The sequence below is a fragment of the Carassius carassius genome, chromosome 27 (genome assembly GCF_963082965.1).
Source record: "Carassius carassius chromosome 27, fCarCar2.1, whole genome shotgun sequence".
Lineage (NCBI taxonomy): Eukaryota > Metazoa > Chordata > Actinopteri > Cypriniformes > Cyprinidae > Carassius > Carassius carassius.
In genome coordinates, this window is record NC_081781.1 from 7,540,705 (window position 1) to 7,560,533 (window position 19,829).

Here is a 19,829-nt window from a genome sequence, read left to right on the forward strand (position 1 = left end):
TTCCCCTCTATCTCTGAATATATTGTCGCGTCTGGCTGAGAGTGTGCTTTAAGCACATGCTGCAACCTTGATAGATGTTCTCTCCCTCTATCTCTCTCTCCTTCCGTCTCTGCCTTCTTGTCCTCCTCTATTTCTGCATCCAAGCCGCTGCAGGTCTGTATTTCTCTCCCCCCAACAAGCTTAGGATCTTTCCCCTGTGCAATGTAAAATGCGAATCGGGGTGAGGGAATGGGCAGCCGTTTGTGTATCTTTTGTTCTATGGATGGGCTTTGTGAAAAACCTAAATTTATCAGCTCCGTGCTCTCTCTGTTGTGTTTGCTGTTCATGGCTAAATTAGCTGTTACATGTAGCATGGCAGAGTACTTCTTGGATGCATTATATAATGCGTTATATAATTGGATGCATATTTCATGTTGAATGTTGGAGAGGGAGGCTCTTCAGAGTCGCATCCTGTAGTTGAAGATGAGTGTAAATGTCAAGAAGAAAGGACAAGCTTAGGTTCAGTTTTTGGAGATATGAGGCAACTGCTGCTGTTGTTAACCTGATTGAGAAACTCACATACTCTGTCAGTTCTGTTAAAGTGTGAGCTAGGAAAATGGTTGTAAAAGATAATTACTGAGTAATATTTTAATTTTGGCTTTATTTAAGTGATAATATGAAACATTAAATATAAATATTGCATTATATAATAGTACACACAAAATGATTTTGACCTATTTTTAGATATTAGGTAATACTTTAGTATAGGGACCAATTCTCAATATTAACTGTTTGCTTATTAGCATGCCTATTATTAACATATGAATATTAGCATATTCTGCATGACCATATTCTACATCCCTAATCCGACCAAATACCTCAACTAAACAACTACCTTACTAACTAATAATAAGCAGCAGCAGATTAGAAGTTTATTGAGGCAAAAGTTGTTATAAGTTAATGGTTTATTATTAGCTAGAATTGGACCTTAAAATAAAGTATGACCAAATATTATTACATTATTTTCTTTTTGAAAAAACAAACAAACATCTAATGTCTATATGCTTAATATGTTTCTCATATATTTCTCAATATTTTGTCTTTAAACATGAAAATATTTATAGTTGCCTTTATATCTTCTAATCAATACATAATCATTAGGATATTAAGTAAAGATAATGTTCTATGAAGATATTTAGTCAATTTTAATATTAATTAATTATAATTATAATAACAATAAATTAGTCATAATTACATTAAAGTAACCCTAATCCTAGGGTTAGACTTATTATTATTATTATTTAAAAAAAACATAAAAAACTCAAGTCTGCTGCAAACGTGTTTTTGAAGTCATTGTATACATGGCGTCTTTTCTTTGTTGAGCGTTATTAGCTTGTCAGAAACTCTCTATGAGAGATCAATTCAAGATGTTTTCTAGTTCGATGTTCTTTGTAAACGAACAGGTCTTGTTGATTGTTGGAGTAATTGCTGTAGGCCTCAATGAGTCATTTCTTTTCCCAAAAGCGAAGAGGTTTACAATAGATGTTAACAAGCTCATGGCATGGCACGAGCTTACAAATATCTGACTGGAAACGGGCTGCAACATAATAACCCCTCAGGAGAGAAACATTTGTGTATTTTACAACTGAAACGTTAAGCGTGTCATGACCTGGCCGTGATATTGTAATGTAACGTGAGTTAACACAGAAACACCCAACTGAGTCATTCCTTCACAAAGTCTTACAAGGCAAATTTGATGGTTGTGTTTGTTTCGCACTGCAGGAAATAATGTCATGGCATGTTGAGTTTTTTTCTGGAGCAAGCAGATGCTCTTGAACTGCTAGCTGATTGCGATGCAATGGCCCGGGATGATAGTGGCATCCAGGGGGTCCTCGGAGGGGGGGCTTGTGACCAGGCCACCACTGCCTGAACGGATTGCATTTCCAGAGTGATAGATAATACTGTAGCCCAGCTCACTGACAGAAATTCATTTATTTATCCTCTCCAGCAAACCATTCATGTTCAATAACCTCTCTGTTTACAAACCCATTAGCCTTGGAATAAATCCTCGCACTGGAGAAAATGTACTTTACAATTTTAGCCACCTGTCCAACCAGCTTTTATATTCACTATCATTTTTTCTAAACTAGACTGGTATCTTATGATATTATTTAAGTTAAAAGAACAGAAATAGTATAAATTTTTTTCTTGCATTGCAGGAGTTCAGCTTTATGAAGATCTGTTTGTACGTTAACACTGACGCATATTTAGGCAATATGGCTCATGCACTTACGCTGAGAATGTTCCAGAGCCCTTCAGGGACATTCACAGGACAGCCTAGCATATTTTCAGAGACCAACAATATGTCCAATGTGCCCTACTGTTCAGCTAGGCTCAAGACCCAAGTTTAGACCTGCCACACAGTGAGTTGAGAATGCCTTTTAAATTCCTGGATTTTAATTGACTTGACTTACAGTAACAAACTTGATGCACAATGTGAATGCAAGGAATACATATTCAAAGCAATACTCTATTTTTACCTCTTAAATTTTAATAACAAAGCATAGATAGATAGATTTACATTCACATTTACATATATATGCATTTAATGTCCATTCTAAATATTACACAACCAAGCCGCACAGAAGAATTTAGAGCCCTGTATTTTTGCACCAACCGTGTATGGATGGAGACAAAAACAAAACTGCTGCCAAAAGGGTGTACTTGCTGGATACTAGTTTTAAAAGTTGGTGATAAACCGAGCAAGTACTGAATTTCAACATGCAATTAATAAGATTGTTTATTGTAGAATGGAGATTTATTTTAACATTTGACTATTTAGTATTAGTATTTTTCGTTTTTTCCACTCATACACATAATTAGCCCTGCATAGCACATTCTGTAACTGAAGAATGAAAATAGCTCAAATTCAGTCATGAAAACATGTAGATCTAAATAGAATACTCTAAACTGCTATAAAATTAAGAGTCTGATGCAGACATTTCTCTTAGTGACTTTAGTTTTTGCGTTTCTTTCTAATTCTTATGTAGCTCGAACGTGTTGTCAGAGCAATTGAGTTAATTTTAGCTGCTAATGTTCTATTCACAGTAATTGTTTGGAAGTGGAAAAATATAATTTCTTAAATTACCCCCAATCTAAGGTCTTTTTCCATGCCCTGACTGCATCCGGTTCTGGGTGCTGAATGAGAGGCGGGCAGCATATACAAAGCCTGAATCTGTTTGCTGTGTACTTTAATAGAACTCTTGTTCTCGCACTGGGCAGCAGCCGAGTCACCTGCACCGCAATGTTTTTGGGTTCGGGGAAGCGGAGGGGAATTAGATGCAAAAGGGGTCTTCTGTTTGGGAAGCCCCCGTGTGTTCATTCCCAACATCAGCCAGCTGATCTGACTCGGGGCCAGGGCTTTAATTGGTTGTGCTTGTCTGGGCGATTATTTGTAAAGTGACACTGTGGGCGAGGGGGCTCTTTTGGGGCAGCCGTGCCCCCTCTGTGCCTCGCCTTGAAACACAACAGGTGCAGCGGGGCAACTTGAACCCTGCGGAATGACAGAATGCTGAGAGAGCTGCTCTGGGGACGGTGCTTAGAGGGGTATTCACTCCACAAGGTTTCTTTTCCCCTTTATTTTTCCTTCAGGCAAAATTGGAGACAGCTGCTGGGGAGTGGCGCAGATAGGAAAACACGCTCCTGGGTTGCATAACAGGAGAAAGCAGGTCCCTGATGGTGCACCGAGTGTGAGCCACTGCCCTGCACTCCAGTGAGCAATTGTGTAGCCCTCGCTTGAGAGCCTGTTTGTTTTGGAATGGCTGCTGAGTGACTGTTTTCATTAGCGTTTGCGCATGGCCTGTCAGACTACATACACGCATCCCCCTGAACTCCCGCCGGGGCTCCTAGGAGAATCACTCCTGGCGCGAGTCACGCTGGGGTTGAGAGGTCAAATGAAACACTGACATGAATTTGTGCTCAGTTCATCAAGGCCTGAAGTGCGATGTCAGAAATCTGTGACTGTGACCCTGCAGTGTTTTGAATGAAGCTAATTTATTCTTGATTTTAATGAATGCTTGAGCCTGGAATGTAGCGGTTTATTGATAGGAAGTTTAGCCTGAAAGATGCAAATCACAACATCATTTTTAGAGTGCACAACTGTGATGAATGAGTGTATGTGTGTGTGTGTGTGTATATATATATATATCTCAGTCACTCTGTAATTATAGTTCTGTTGTCAGTTCTGTATGGAGGAGCAGTGTGTAGGTATTTGATAGGTGTGAGGTTTTGTGTTAATTGGATACTGCTGTGCTTTTGATGCACTGTGTCTCATTCCCAGACTATCTTCAGGTTAATCACTTACTGAATCAGCAATCCCCTCTGTACTGCTAACATGTTAACATGCTCTAATTGTGTGATCTGTTTATTTGTGCATAAAAGCTCTTGTTTTCAAGCAGTTGGATGTGCCCTGTTCTCATGCGCTTGAGGGATCTAATGGAAAGTACTGTGCAGCGTTACAAATGAGACCCAGCGCAGGTTGCCTCCCAATTTTCTCTGCTCTAGTTATCCACTATTGCATGATTTACCCTCTTTTTAGCATCTTTCCTCAACACTAGAACTTCCAGCAATTGTGTATGAATGATTGGTAAAGTAAAACAGGCTCAGGAGAAGTGATTTCAGGATGTGCCCTGCTAATTACGCTGCTTTTTTTTTTGTTATATACAATTGAATGCTCTTTTGACAATCTCCACTCTGGAGGATTGATGGTTCCTGAAGGCACAAACTTCTGTTGTCACCAACGCATGGAAACAAAACATCCCTCATTTCCGTTCTGAACAGATGCCTTCTCATTACAGCTCCACAAATAGATTTGAAGACAATGCTGTGAGTTGTGTGATACAAGCACGTTGTTACAGAGAAACATTTAATTATTTAGTATTAATACAAAACCACTTTGATACAGATATCAGAAGTTGTCTAATATACCTGTATGGGAAAGCAATACTTCCAGCAATACTTAAGATTAATTATTGATGTAGTAAATGTATACTGGAGAAATTATACTTCCTAATTAAATCCCCATCATTATAATAATGTACTATTATTATTATTTTACAGTGAAACAGACTATTATAGTAGCATAAATATAAATATATAATTAATATATATTAGACAATAATTAATGAAATGCAAGTATTTACAACAGGTTTTGTGTCCTCAAACGAAACGGCTAATTAAGAAACACCCTTGGGGAACCTGTTGATTGATATAATGATCCGCTCATGACACAGTTTGGAATAGATCCATATAATCGTAGAATTAATACATGACAAATATATACAAGAAACAGAGGCTGACATATCTTGCTACAACATCTTGTTTCACAACACGCCTAACTTCACTGAGTTCTTAGTGGTTGCTGATGCAGTAATGATACTCCTAATGAATAATACCATGACTAAACAGTTGCAATATGTCAATGTCAAAAAGTTCAAAGGTTGGAGACGGTAACAGTAATCTCACTGCAGTGGCTCTCGGACACTGAGGTCACTTCTCAAGGTAGTTTGTGCAATAGATTTGTCATTAGCATCAAAGAGGGAAAACTTCCATGAGAAGGGGAAAAATAAAAATAAATCCCAAATGGGGGTTTGTTGAGGTAAGCAGAGTATACTGTGTTGATGGGAGGATCCTTCATTTCCCTTGAGTTCCTCCCCTCACCGCGGCCTGCTGATTAGAGGAGTGCTCACAGCTTGGCAAAGGTCCAGAGCCTCACCTCACCATTAAAGTTGTTCATTCAGCACTAATGCTAGCTAAGATCTTGTTCCTATCCTATTGTCCCTTAGCCACAGACCTGTCTGGCTGCTTACTTAATGAGGATGATGCAAAGAAACAACCAGACGTCCATCCTGCCCTAGATCTTGTCCTAGACCGTTATCTCTTCTCTGCCCATTACCGTCAACATGACAGGCCTGTACCTGTCTGCATGGATGGCATTGTAGCCTGTTCGTTTGCTTTAACACTCAGCACATTGTATCATTAGCAGTGACTCGAGTTGAGGGACACCTATGTGTAGACAGAATGTGGACTGACGCTGTTTTAGATCAAGGGCAATCACATTCTGAGCAGTTAAATATTAATGAAGCTTCACCTGTCTAGTTTAGTAGGAAATGCATTTATTATGTGTTACTGCATTTAGCAGGAATTTGTATACATTTGTATGCTTGCATTCATATGGCCACAGGTACTGGATAAATAATTAATTTGTACAACAAAACAGTGGAAGATAGATGAAGGCTGCTCTTTATTTCTTCACAGTTAGCAGATGGTATCCATATGATCGCCTAATGTAAATACCACTTGATCTTACGAAAAACATAAAGTATATATCTGGAAATCACTTTCCATCTCTAAAGCAACATTTTGCAATATGGGGTCATTCTTCATTTGCGATGAGAAATACTATATTTGTAGTATTTTGTTGGCAATTTTCTATCTTTATTATGATAGAATTTGTATAGTTGTCAGGAAGTGGAGGGAAAGGTCCTTAAGCCAAGATTCAAACTCGGAACGGTTGTAGCGCAACGCAACTTGCATGCTGCCCACAAGGCTATCAGTGCTGACATATTTAAAAGTGAAATAATAATTATAAATAAATAAAAAAAACACACTCGTTCAAAGGTTTGAGGTCAGTAAGTTTTTCAAATACTTTTATTCAGCAAGGATGCATTTTAAGAAAATCTTACCGATCCCAATTTTTTATAGATGTTTAAATATTCAAATTTATGCATCTAATTTTTCTACTCCCATTAAAGAATGATCCAAATAGTTTAATTAGCAGAGCAAATCATACCCTATCAAAAACAATCCAACACATTTTAATAAGGTGCCCTATTGGATATCTATTGGTAGCTAAACCAGCAGAGTTGTTTACAGAGAGACTTGTTCAGACAGTGAGTGAGAACCCCCAGGGAACCGGTTTAGGTCCTTATATTGTTTTTATTCTCTGCGTATCTGAGTGGGCGGTGTCACAGGGGATCCTGGCTCCCTGTTGGCCAGATGCTCTGTTAGCCACCGAGTTGCTCTCCAGAGGTCAGACCTGGTCAAATATTTTTAGCTGTGTAAATTGGATTCTGTGGTAAGGGCAAAAGTCTGCCGAATAGCTGTATATGTTTAGCTCGCAGATGTGATTAACTGATTCATCTTTGGGATAACTGGGATGGTTGTTATCACAGTGACTCCTGACAGCTTGATGTCTTCCCACAGGTTAAGTAAATGCTCCCTGGAATGGTGCCACAGCTGTTGGCTTATGTGGCCATAACTCTTGATCCGACAGTTCATTCAGGTGACCCTCAGAAGGGCTGCATTGCTGTCACTCATGACACAGTGTGGCTTTGGGATATATATTCGCATAAGTTAGAATTAATCTTCTCTGCTGTGAAGGGGGTGGCCGGAAGTCTTTGCTCAGCAGCTTGGTTTCCCCGTAAAATCTTTTATTACTAGGGTTGTCGCAGTGCACACCTGTCCAATGTCACAGTTTGTTTTGTTACAGTAAAATAACGCTTGCTAAATGCATGCACGCTCACACAGACACACAATTTCACGGCGTGGTCTAAATGCTAATTGTATCATTGTCTGGGCTTGGCCGAGAGTGATCGGTGGAAGCACATCTATAAAGGGATTTTGTAAGAATTAGCCCGGTGAGCTATTTTTAGCCCTGCGGGAGGTGGCAGAAGGAGGTTTGAGTGGTGATACCTTGTTATACACCACACTCTATGGACAATCCCAGGGTCAAAGGCACCAAGGCCAGACTGCAATTAAAGCACTGTCCAATAAGACATTGTTACACACAAATGCTTGTTCAAAAGGCTCTTTGACCCATCTGCAGGATTTGTGTTCGCAGCTCTAGAGATTTAAAAGGCACTAAAACAGCCCAGAAGAGTAGGCACTGCAAAAGTACCTCTGAGCGTAGTCTGTTGTTTAATCCCTATAGGGGCCCCATTGCTATTTTTGTTCCTGGATATGCGTCACAACTGGGTATTTTCTCTGGTGACTAGCTTACATCAGTAGGTCTCCTAGTATACGCTCTATCAGCGAGAGCCTTCTGATTGATGGGAGTTTCAGCTGGGGCTTGCTTGCGTTTTATTCCTGACCTCCTAGAATGGACAAGGGGAATTTGAGATTGGCGGAATGTTGTGGATGACCGAGGACCTTGAGAAGGCAGGTTGGTTGACAAATAGATTTTTTTTTTCCTTTCTCGAGTTGTCTCTAACAATACGTCTAGTGTTGATCAGAGGTGATATCCCTGTCGGCTGATGTGACCACGAGGACAGACAAGGGAGCGGAGGAGCTTGTGTTAGCTGTTTTCCACGGACTGAAGCAAGCTGTCAGTGACAGATACTCCACTTGCTCGATTTCCCTGTATAGCTCGCATGCTGCTGTAACATTATATGTTATGATACAGCAGCGATATAGGCTGGCTTTTGTTAGGAATCTCTCCTGCATTCTGATTGTACATTTGTTGTTAAGGCTTTATAGGACGTTGCTGTTAGACTTCCATTGATACTGATGCATCCTCAGCGTTTGTGCGCAGAGGAATGTCAGTTCCCTTCTCGGTCACGGGACACCCCTCACATACCCCCACCAAACCGGGTTCACATGTCTCACGTCATCCATCAATTGCACTGGGAATCATTACAAAATGCTTGTTTGCACAATGCGTCTGTCTCCGGATATGCAACCCCCCCCCCATACAGCTGTCTGCCTTATCAGCATGTCATAATTCATTATGTGAGGGATAGCTCTGGTGATAACGCAGGGAAACACCAAACCAATGTCATTGGAGCATTTATTCCAGTCCTAGCTAAAAGTCACCAATTTAAAGATGCATCAATTTCTTTTACATAAACTTTAGACTTATATGAATGTACCAACAAAGTTCAAATTCAGAAACCTTTACAGGAACCTTGAGATGCAGGTCAGGAGAGCATATCCTCCTCGTTTTCTTTCATTCGCCTGCTCTTTGTTGTATGTCTTCTTGTGTAGAGTGAAAGAATTGTAATACGTCTGTGTGATAGCAGTGGAATGATCCTCCCTGCCAAGTGTGCTAAAGCATTTTCCATTCACAAATACTTCACGTTCCGGATTCGTCTTCTGTACTGTTGTTCGGAGAGGTGTCTCTGGGACAGGGTTCGGGAAATGCCCCATTTGACATGTGTTAAGGATTATCAAGTGTTTTGTGTGTACGAACTGTTTTGCATAAACGTTTCGTTGTTTGTTTGGAGTTTACTTTTTTTTTTTTTCTTGCGCTTTGAACGTCTAAAGTGTATCACTGGAGGGAAGCCTACCACGATGGATCCTTTTGACCTGTCGTGTGATTGAAAGCAATTACGATCAGAGCGGGAGCTCTGTCCGCCCTTGAGCATGAGAGTAATGCGATGTTAGCCTGCCACTACAGCACTCACAGGATTACAACAGATCCTCGTGCACAATATCCAGATACAGACCCTGCTTCATCAATTGCTCTGTCTTGGTGCTGGGACAGGAAGTTATTGTGTCCAGGTTTGGGCACTGCATTGTTTACCGCTTGTTTTCTGCTTGCCATTATTTGATTAGCCCAAAATCTTGCTTTTCTGGAATTGTGTGTATGTGTGACACATATAGACCTATGCTCCCTGAAGTCCTTGGAAGGGCTCTCCTGTTTTTTTCTTCTTCTAAATTTACTGTTTAATTTGAAAGGAATTCAAAGGATCTTTACTCACCCTCACGTCAAACTTGTAGGACTTTGGTTTTCTTATGCAACACAAAGGTAGACATTTTTAATGATTTGCTTTTGTCTATATAATTTAATTAAATGGGACTAAAGATTTTAAGCTTCAAGGGATCATAAAAGTCCATGTGACTCAGTAGCAAAGTCTTCTGAAGACATGTTAAATTTGTTTGAGAAAGAGACCATAATTTCAGCCGTTGCCTGATAATCTTCAATTTACTGAATCCACTGAACTTGCGAACCGCTCCAACTGGATCGTTGAGTTAGTGAGTTACAATGATCTGTGAACCTTCAGTTAAATTCATAGCTTTATTTTACTATGTATGTACTGTTATAGTATTTACTAATATTTTAAATGGTTTTATTTTTATATTTTTAGTTTTCATTTTATTTTTGGTTGTTTTCTTGTTATTTTATAAGCTTTTGATATTTGTATATATTACTGTTTAGCTTTAATTTATTTCTTATTTCAGTTTTAGTAAGTTTTATTACTTTAAATTACTAGAGCTAAGTTTAATTAATTTAAATTTAATTCATTTTAGTACAGCTTAAAATTATTTCAGTTATTCATCATTTCATTATTTTTAGTTTACCATTTAATATTTACGTTTCAGTTTTATTTCCATTAATAGTTCTAGTTAAAGGTCACAAAACTGATTGTTACAAATTATAGATCTTTACTATATCTATACTATACTATATCTCAAGAATGGCCCACTGTGAGTTAGGGCAGATGATCGCTTAAATTTAGTTTTTCAAATGCCTCAATTTCAGTATTTAAGTCCTGGAATATAGTGCAGAAATCATATAGACCACTTTTATTCTTGGTGCTTATACTGTATATTTTTTTCTTCTGGATCTTAAAACCTCCACTCCAAATTAATTGTAACTGTGATGAAAAGAGCAACCAGTACATTAATCAAAGTCCTTCTTTTGTATTTCATGAAAGAAAAAAAATAGAGAAAGTGAACTATTTATTTAAAACCATAAAAATGCAAGATAAGTATTTGTCCAACTATCAATATTCTTTCAGCCTTCAAAGAACACAACGGAGCACTTCATTCAGTATCTAACCTTGTCTTCTTTTGTGTGCCCTTCACAGTTTTCCTGCATTTGCTGTCTTTGTACACTTCCTCTTTTCAAGCTTTACTGGAATGAAACCATTTCTCCACCGAGAGGCTCACCACTCTCTTTCCTTCTAATCATGACACATTTTCATTCCCTTTCCAGACAGAAGTGGATGTTATGCATTTTTGCATGCTGATTAGAATCAGCCTTTACAGTTAAGGACCTGATTTCTTAGAAGTAGAGAAAATAGTGTTTTGATGATAAATTCCAGCATTCAATTGCTAAGCTGAAAGCAACTCCATTTGGAGACAGAAAAGAACCTGAAATGAATAGAGAACCACAGAGTACAGATGGCAGGAGGAGGCCACCTGTACACCTGAAGAATCCTCTGTGACCTTGCACCACCGCGCTCCTCCTTCTGTTGAAGAGGAGTGAAAGAGACAATCACCACATCCATGCTCACTCCTCACGCATGATTTGCTTTTTTCGCAAGATCCTCTGTACTGCCACAGAAGTCCCTTTTTGTCATGTGTTGACAGATACCAATGAAATATCTTTGCATTTTGTCGTCTCCTGACAACGGCTTCGGCATCTCCAGTCTTGAATGATGCTGTAGTGACCATAGGTGTGGGTTAAAAGTCTAGGCTGCTCAATGTGCAGCTTTTGAGAGATGCTCAGGAGAGAGGCAGTGTGTCCATGGTGACACGACTGGCATTTTGCCCCTGTTAACTTCTCTGACCTTTGTGTGAGTTAATGTGGCTATGAATTAATTATGCTGATGTGTAGACAGTCTGCCTATTTCATGTCTGCTTCCTGTTCACTATTCAATCCCTTCTATTTGGTTAATCATTTTCTTGGTTATTTCTGTTTTAGTGCCTCTATATTTTTTCCTTTTGTATTCCTGTTTCTAATTTATTTCTATCAATACATTTACATTACAATGAGAAAATACCCCAAAACATTAGGTGAGCAATTAAAACCAGAAACATTTGCTGAACTGTGCAGCTGCTGTCATTAGAAACCATAGATGAGCAACTACAGGGTGAATGCAGCTGGATCCGATCGAAAACAGCATGGCCAGGTTTTCATAATGAATGCTGAGGCTTTCATTCAAGCCTACTCTAGCTGTGCCTTGTGACGCAAATGTCACTGATCCGAGTGCCAGAAGAGTGTGGAGATGTATGGATGGAGGTTGGACAGACCCTGACTGCATCCCCTCTCTGCGTCTGTGGCCTGATCTCCGACTAGGCTAAGCTCTCCATACCTTCTGTTCGGTCCTGGCCAATGCCAGATCTGTAGCAAACAGTGAGACCTGGATAACCAGCCTGAGCCAAATGGGCAAGCACTCCAGCGAGAAAGGAGGTGGAATAGACGGGATCCAACATTGAGATTCAAAATCATGATTTGTTTTTAACATTAACGTGATCTCCTGACTTGCGGTTGTTATTTACTGTATGCTGTTTACATCTTGAAATGCAGTGCATCTGTGAACGCAAGTAAAGCAGCACAGAGTGGGCAGGAAGTTCAGTCATGCTGACCTCTCGACTTGTAGCATGTTAATGTAGATTTCAATGTTTATGAGTGTTTACTATGCATCGCCAGCAGCATTTTTGTGTCTGTATGCGTTTGTGTGCATCATACTGGACAAGTGTGTGTGCAGGCATTGCATTGGCCAGGCCCAGTGTGTGGGCTGAACTCAGGAAGTGGGCAGGCAGGCATGTGGCCCTCTGCCACTTGGGCCCCAGGGTTCCTATCACAGATGGCCCACTGACATTAGCCCAGGCCTGGGGTCAGCTAAGAGAAAGAGAGAGTGAGACTCATGACATTCTCAACCTGAAAGGATGAAAAGGCAACAGCGAGATGAAAGACGCACAAAGACACTTTAACTTTGCTCAGGTGAGGCTTTGAGTGGAGACAGCTAGGAAAATGGTGGGTTTATTCCATGGAATCACAGGTGAGACCACTCCACTGGCCTCAATCAACCACATTCCTGGCAGCTTTCACACTGGAAAATCAGTTTGCTATGATCGAGATTCACATAAAAGCAATTTACGGTTCAGATCTATCCCAGGTACAGATTTGACGTTTAATAGCATATATTTACCGACTTTTATTGTGCAGTCATAAATTTATCAGACAACCCTCTCTGAACTCACCTTTACAGTATGGTTTAAAGGTAAAAGTGTAAAGTTGAACTTCAGATGCTTTTTTTAAAGTTAGGGTCTTTTTTTGTCTCTTCTTTTTCCAAACAGCCTTGTCAGACAGATCAGACTCCCTATGCTCTCTGAGAGTCTGTGGCCTCCATTATTAATGTTGAAAAAAATCAGGCTTTACACACCAGGCTGGTGGACTGTACCCTATAAAACATATCATCCAGCGAATGAGTCACTCCACGCTGGACGCAAGATTTTATAGGCAATCGTTTCAACAAATCCCTTTTTTCCAGCAAAACCTTTTTTGGACGGATTTTGTAGAGAATGAGGCTGGTCACAAGTATATGTTGTGTTTTAGTTGCTTTTATTCTAACTAGTGTTATTTTAGTATCATTACTATAGTATCTTATTTTTAATTTTGTACTTTCCAATTTATTAAAATTTTACTTAAAGATTTAGTCATTTTTTTTGTTTTAGTCAGTTTATTAATATTATTTTAAAATGTCTATTTTAGTTTGAATAATTTTAGTACTTAAAATAATGATATTATTTAAAAATGTCTACTTCATTTTTATTAATTTTAATTTAATTTTCAGCTTTAATCATTTTAGTACTTAAACTAAAAAACTATTATTTTTATTCATTTTTCATTTCATTTTAATAAATGAAATGATATTATTTTAAAAAGTGTTTAAATGTTTTGTCATTTTAATGTTATTTTTAGTTTTAATAATTTTTGTACTTAAATTAAATGAAAAACTAGACATTTTGCCTCCTCAGCTAACTTTGTCTAACTTTTTATATTTTATTTTATTTTAATTGTCTGTTTATATTTTTCAATGTAATTATTATTTTTATTTATTATATAATAAAAATGATTATTTTTCATTTTAGTTTTCAGTGAGGCTTCTTGACAGGGCCGGCCCTGACCAATTTGCTGCCCTAGGCAAGATTTTACCTGGTGCCCCATGCATCACAGCCCATTTCACGCTGTCAATGTGTTGATGATTTAGCATACATATATATATATATATATATATATATATATATATATATATATATACACACACACACACACACACACATTACAGCAGAACTGTTTCCAACACTCATAATAAATCATCATATTAGAATGATTTCTAAAGGATCATGTGATAGACCGGATGTCACATGTGACACAGAACTGGCGCCAGCTGCCAGGCCCGTTTCTACGAGCTGTGTGTTAACAAAAGCAGTGCTGTCTACATTAGATGCGGCGTCGGGCACGCTACACAACAAATTACCAACAACTGATCGCGCAGGCTCTGTTTCTGACGCACTTCAAGCACTCGATGGGCGGGGGAAGATTGAAGAGCCGGACTTTTTTCTTTTTGGTAGTATTTCGAATTAATGGTTTTTAAATAGTAGCCTATTATAAAAAAAATATGTAAAAAAAAATAATAAAAAAATTCACTCGTTCACTCATTCTGGCGCCCCTATGGATGAGGAATGATTTTAGAGGAGGCTGCTGGTAATCCATCCCCTTTCTTTATCTGTCAGACACAGAGATTCAAGAGGGTGACAGTGTGTGGCATTTCATAAGGGAATCATGCAGAGGTTTCAGAACAGGAAAGAACCAGATTAATGGAGAAAGAGAGAGGTTACTGTAATGAAACCCACCTGAATCTTCAACCACCATAGAGAAGAGAGCAGCTGACGTTTATTCATCCCACTGACTCTCTGACGCGCTGACGCCGAGGCAAGGTGAGGGCCTCAAGTTGTATTTTTAGCCTGTGAATGAAAGGAGCCATGAGTTGAGTCAGAGGGAAGAATAGACAGAAAAGAAATGGAAGGAAACGGGAAAAAAAATCTGCAGGCAGATGGAGAGGCAGCAGCCGTGGGTTGCTGTGACTGAGATTGTGCTGCTCTATTTAAAAACCACAGGAGTTTGTAAATGCTGCCGTGGGGTACATGTTATTTGTGTGAAGATGGAGAGACAGGAGTGTGTAAGTAAGTGGGAGGACAGAGGGAAGGAAATAGAAAAACTGCCGCTAGCACAGCAGCCCTCATTACAGTGCGACACAGATCTGACCACATACTGCTGTGGGCATGACACTTATCTATGAACATTACAGCATGATTGTTTATGGTCAAACCTCACTGCCTTTTGACCTCTGCCCTTGGTAAGCATCAATGTTTAATGTCTGAATATGAGATATTGATTTCTTGAATCAGTTTTCAGCATTAACTAGGATTGCTTCGCTAACAGAATTTCAGTATTTGATACCACTAAAATGTCATGATTTTCTTTGAATATTATTATTATATTTACAGTAAATACTTCTCAATGAAGTAAACATTGCTTCTTAGGTACACTACAATTGAAAAGGGGCCTTTAAGATTTATTTTTTCTTTTTAAGTCTCTTTAAGTCTTTTTTATTCCTGTGATGAGAATAATGCATTAAAAATGTCTCTTTTACAGACCAATTGAATCATTCCTTAACTAAATTAAATGAAAAAAAGTGAAGTGACATTCAGCCAAGTATGGTGACCCATACTCAGAATTTGTGCTCTGCATTTAACCCATCCGAAATGCACACACACAGAGCAGTGAACACACACACACACACTGTGAGCACACACCCGGAGCAGTGGGCAGCCATTTATGCTGCGGCGCCCGGGGAGCAGTTGGGGGTTCGATGCCTTGCTCAAGGGCACCTAAGTCGTGGTATTGAAGGTGGAGAGAGAACTGTACATGCACTCCCCCCACCCACAATTCCTGCCGGACCGGGACTCGAACTCACAACCTTTCGATTGGGAATCCGACTCTCTAACCATTAGGCCACGACTTCCCAAATTAATAAAATGTTATTTTATTAATTTATAAATTAGGCTAAAAAATGCAATGACCTTAAACTTGTTGTAATATATATATATATATATATATATATATATATATATATATATATATATATATATATATATATATATATATATATATATATATATATATATATATATATATATATATATATATATATATATATGATTTAAAAAAAATATTATTATGTAGGTTATAGATAACGACATGCTTAATCTCAATCTCCCACTGTACAGAACAGTATCATGATGTTTGTGATATAGCAGAACGATAAAAAATTATTTTTTTATTCATTCATTCAATTTTTTTATTCATTCAATTCAAAATGCATTATAAATCGCATGAAATTACGACATTAGAACTCACTTAAATTGCTATCCCAGGAAAAGGAGCGTCACTGAAACATTGTAAAATTGCTGTAAAAGTCTGTAATGGAGAAGGCCAATCCCCATATGCCCACTGTGCTGAGAGTGGTTCATGTTGTTCATTTCTCATTGCCAGTTAAGGGAGATCTATCTGTGATACTGAGGAGAGGAGGCTGCCACTCGTCCATCTGCATACAGTCACACCAAACAAAAGCTGAGCAGAAAGCTGTTCAACAGTGGGAGAAACTAGATATTTATTTGGTTCTGTCTACATTTATCACCCATGGAGACGGCCGAAGGTGTCCAGGTTGGAAATAAAAATGGGCTTCCTTAGAGAAAAGGGGTATCAGTTTTTGGCTCCACTATTGGATTGTATGAATATTGCAGTTTAGTGGAATCAGTCATTGGTTGCATTATTTAGGATGTGGCCTTAAAGAATGAAACATTAGCTGCCATAAGTTTGATATACTATTCAAACGTCTGTACTTTTTTAAAAGAAATTAATACTTCAGTTTGGCAAGGATTAGGGATGGGACGATAACCGGTTTTATTGATAACCGTGATAAAATGTGCTGAAGGTTAGTAATATTGTTTAAAAATGAATTATCATTAAAACCGTGTTTGATTATCGCGGTTTTAATAACTCACTATTAAATCATGTCCAGCCAGCAACAGTCTGACGCAAGCGCAGTGCACAATGTTTTTTTGTTTTTTTTCGAGAAGGAATGGCGAAAGTCAGTGACTTTTCTATGCTTTTCTATGCTTCTACACTTTTCATTGTAAGGAAGGAAATGCCACAGAATTTAATCTTTCTTTAAATTAAGTGCATAGAGTTGCTTGTTTTATTAGTTGTTTGTTGATTATTAAATATAAAACTTGCTGAAATGTTTTCAGTGTGAGCATCAACTATTTTTGAACACTTTCATCTCGTTTCAACAAAACCGTGATAATATTGATAATCGTGATAATTTTAGTCACTATAATCGTGATATTAAATTTTCATACCGTCCCATCCCTAGCAAGGATGCATTGCATAGATCAAAAATAACAATAAAGATTTGTTTTACAGCATTCTTTATCACTCAGTCATGAAACAAAAATGCATCACAGTTTAAATGACATTTATTAATAATAAATGTTATGTGAGCATCAATTCAGCATATTAAAATGATTTCTGAAGGTTTGTGTGATGCGGAAGACTAAGGTCTAATGGATGATGAAAATTCAGCTTTGCCGTGGCAGAATAAATTCCATTTTAAAATTAGATTCATATAGAAAACAGTTGCTTCAAATTATAATAATATTTCACAATTTTTCAGTTTTTACTGTGATTTTAGTCAAATAAATCCAGCCTCAGTAAGCATAAAATCTTGAATGGTAGTTTATGTGGATAATATCTTTTTCTATTCTTTAATTCTTTGTCTTCACTTGATTCGGTCTACATGTTTTGCATAAAACGCCTTATGGCATTCCATATCCATTGTAAGTTTTGCAGCATATATAGAGAAACTGTTGGTGTTAAACAACACCAGTTGTCCGCCTGTGGGGATATCCCATCAGCAGGTAGACATAAACACACCGAGAGATCCTCACACACTCAGACTCCAGCATATGCAGGGCATGCATGTCTAGTCCACGAAGAGGGAGGAATGTGGAAAACCTCGTAACGCACCTCTGATTTTCCACTCCTGCTGTGTACACATCCCATTATCAGTTTTATTAGAACACTGGAAATTCCTTCAGTGAGGTGGCTTCAGTGCACAGACGCCCCGGGCGGCACGGCCGCTACATTCCTGACTGGGGGGCCTCTTTCCGAGACAACTTAGGGTGGCCCCTTCTTGGCTCGTTTAATAGTGATATAAAAAGCTTTTCCCCACATCTAGTCATCAGCATGCAATGCAACACCACATAATGCGTGTATAGAGTTGCATGCGTGCATGTTTTTGTTCGTGCAGTATACTGTGATCTCATGAGCTGGCAGGTCAGGCAGTCATTCGCTCAGCATTTGTTGATCCAGAAGTAATTAAACGCAGGTTAAGTGTTTTTAGAGATGGAAAATCGTAAAGGAACTGTTGATAGATTTCTAACGTGTCATGGAAGAGGACTGCTTGCATAATACGCAGGGCGTGGACAAAAGATTTCTAAGCCAGATTTCAGTTTGAATGTTATTTCATTCTTGTTAGTGCTTGAAATGGGTGGATTTACAGTATGGTTGTCAGAACATATTTGGACAAGAACAGAAAATCATGTTCCGTAGACGTAATACAGGCAACACAAGTAAAATGTTATGTAGCAGTACCAGTTCTTACTTCTTCTAGAAGTCATATGCTTGTATTATCTGTGTGAGATATATAGATACACACAGAGTTCAAATACAATGCTGTGGATATTGAATCAGGCTTATTCAGCAAATAAATGGTCATGTCTGGAATTTATTGAGCCAGTCTATTTTACACAGTAACAATGGTATTGGGGAGTTTTATTTTGAATCATTTTTCTATGAAATCCGAATGAATACACTCAGAATGTGTGACGTCTACATCTGAGATTCTTGAACAGATTTGACATAGTCGCATTTCACTACAACTCAACAATAGAAAGTACATGAACGGCTAATCTGGGTTAAAATGTGCTCAACCTTGTTTTGCTTTAGAAGTGTGCTTTAGAACTAAATTTGTCCAAGAACTACGTGTCAATCAGGCGCAGGTGTGACGTGGCAGCTTTAGCTGCTCTCAGTTCATTTTCATAAAGAATCATCGATTGCGTAGTATTTGGGTGTTCTTTCTATATTCATCTCAAACGGCTCAATCAGGTGCTGCAGTGATGTGGCAGGTAACAGGTTTTGGGAAAATGACAGATTACAAATTATTAGAATGTTCTGTACTATATTTACCGTGGAACTATTTTTAGCTAGATGAATTTAGCAGTTTTTGGTTCCTGGGTGGCAAATATTGCTGACTACTTAATAAGAACAGATTAATGAAACTGTGAAACCGAATTAACACTAGACAGACTTACAGACAGTAATTTATCTATATTTGTTGATATTAAATATGTTCATTAGCCCTATTTTTTTTTTTACTTTGCCATGATCTAACTCTATTTAATCTATGTAATATTTACCAGATTTTAAAATTATTATACTTTTTTGTATTGTACTAATGCCTAAATTCACTTAAAACTAATTTTTATTAATTCATTTGGACAAAATTTTTATTTTAATTCACCTTAAACGTTTTAAATGTGATTATTTTTATTTAATGTCTGACTGATATTGTACCAGTCTAACTAACAGACCTACATAATGTGATGTATACATGTTCCAGCTTGTTAATCAGATGACATTGGCCCTCAGACAGAAATGATGTGCGACATGAATTTAATCCTTCAAATTAGGGCTGGATGATTTAATCGGAAGGTAATCAAAACCGAAATTCAGAACCTCTAACCGACTTAATTTTCCCATGTCTTTATTTCGTTTTTTTAATCCTGTTTTTTTAAACCGCGTGTGTAGCAACATGACTCTGCCCCGTCCTGTCAGTGACATAAAAGCAAAACACGGAGGTGAACACATAGTTAGTTCAACACATAGTGATGGCCTTGCTTCTTCACTAAACTTTGTCAGTTGTATTTGTTTT

The 19,829-nt window shown here is 38.2% G+C and overlaps 1 protein-coding gene across 1 annotated transcript in view; it reads left to right on the top strand.

Annotated features, from left to right (window-relative positions):
• The first annotated feature begins 8,038 nt into the window (after positions 1 to 8,038).
• Positions 8,039 to 19,829, top strand: part of hivep2a (HIVEP zinc finger 2a) — a 43,643-nt gene continuing 31,852 nt past the window's right edge. The window contains 1 exon segment of the mRNA XM_059512412.1: positions 8,039 to 8,200. The gene's annotated coding sequence lies outside the window, so the exon portion shown is untranslated.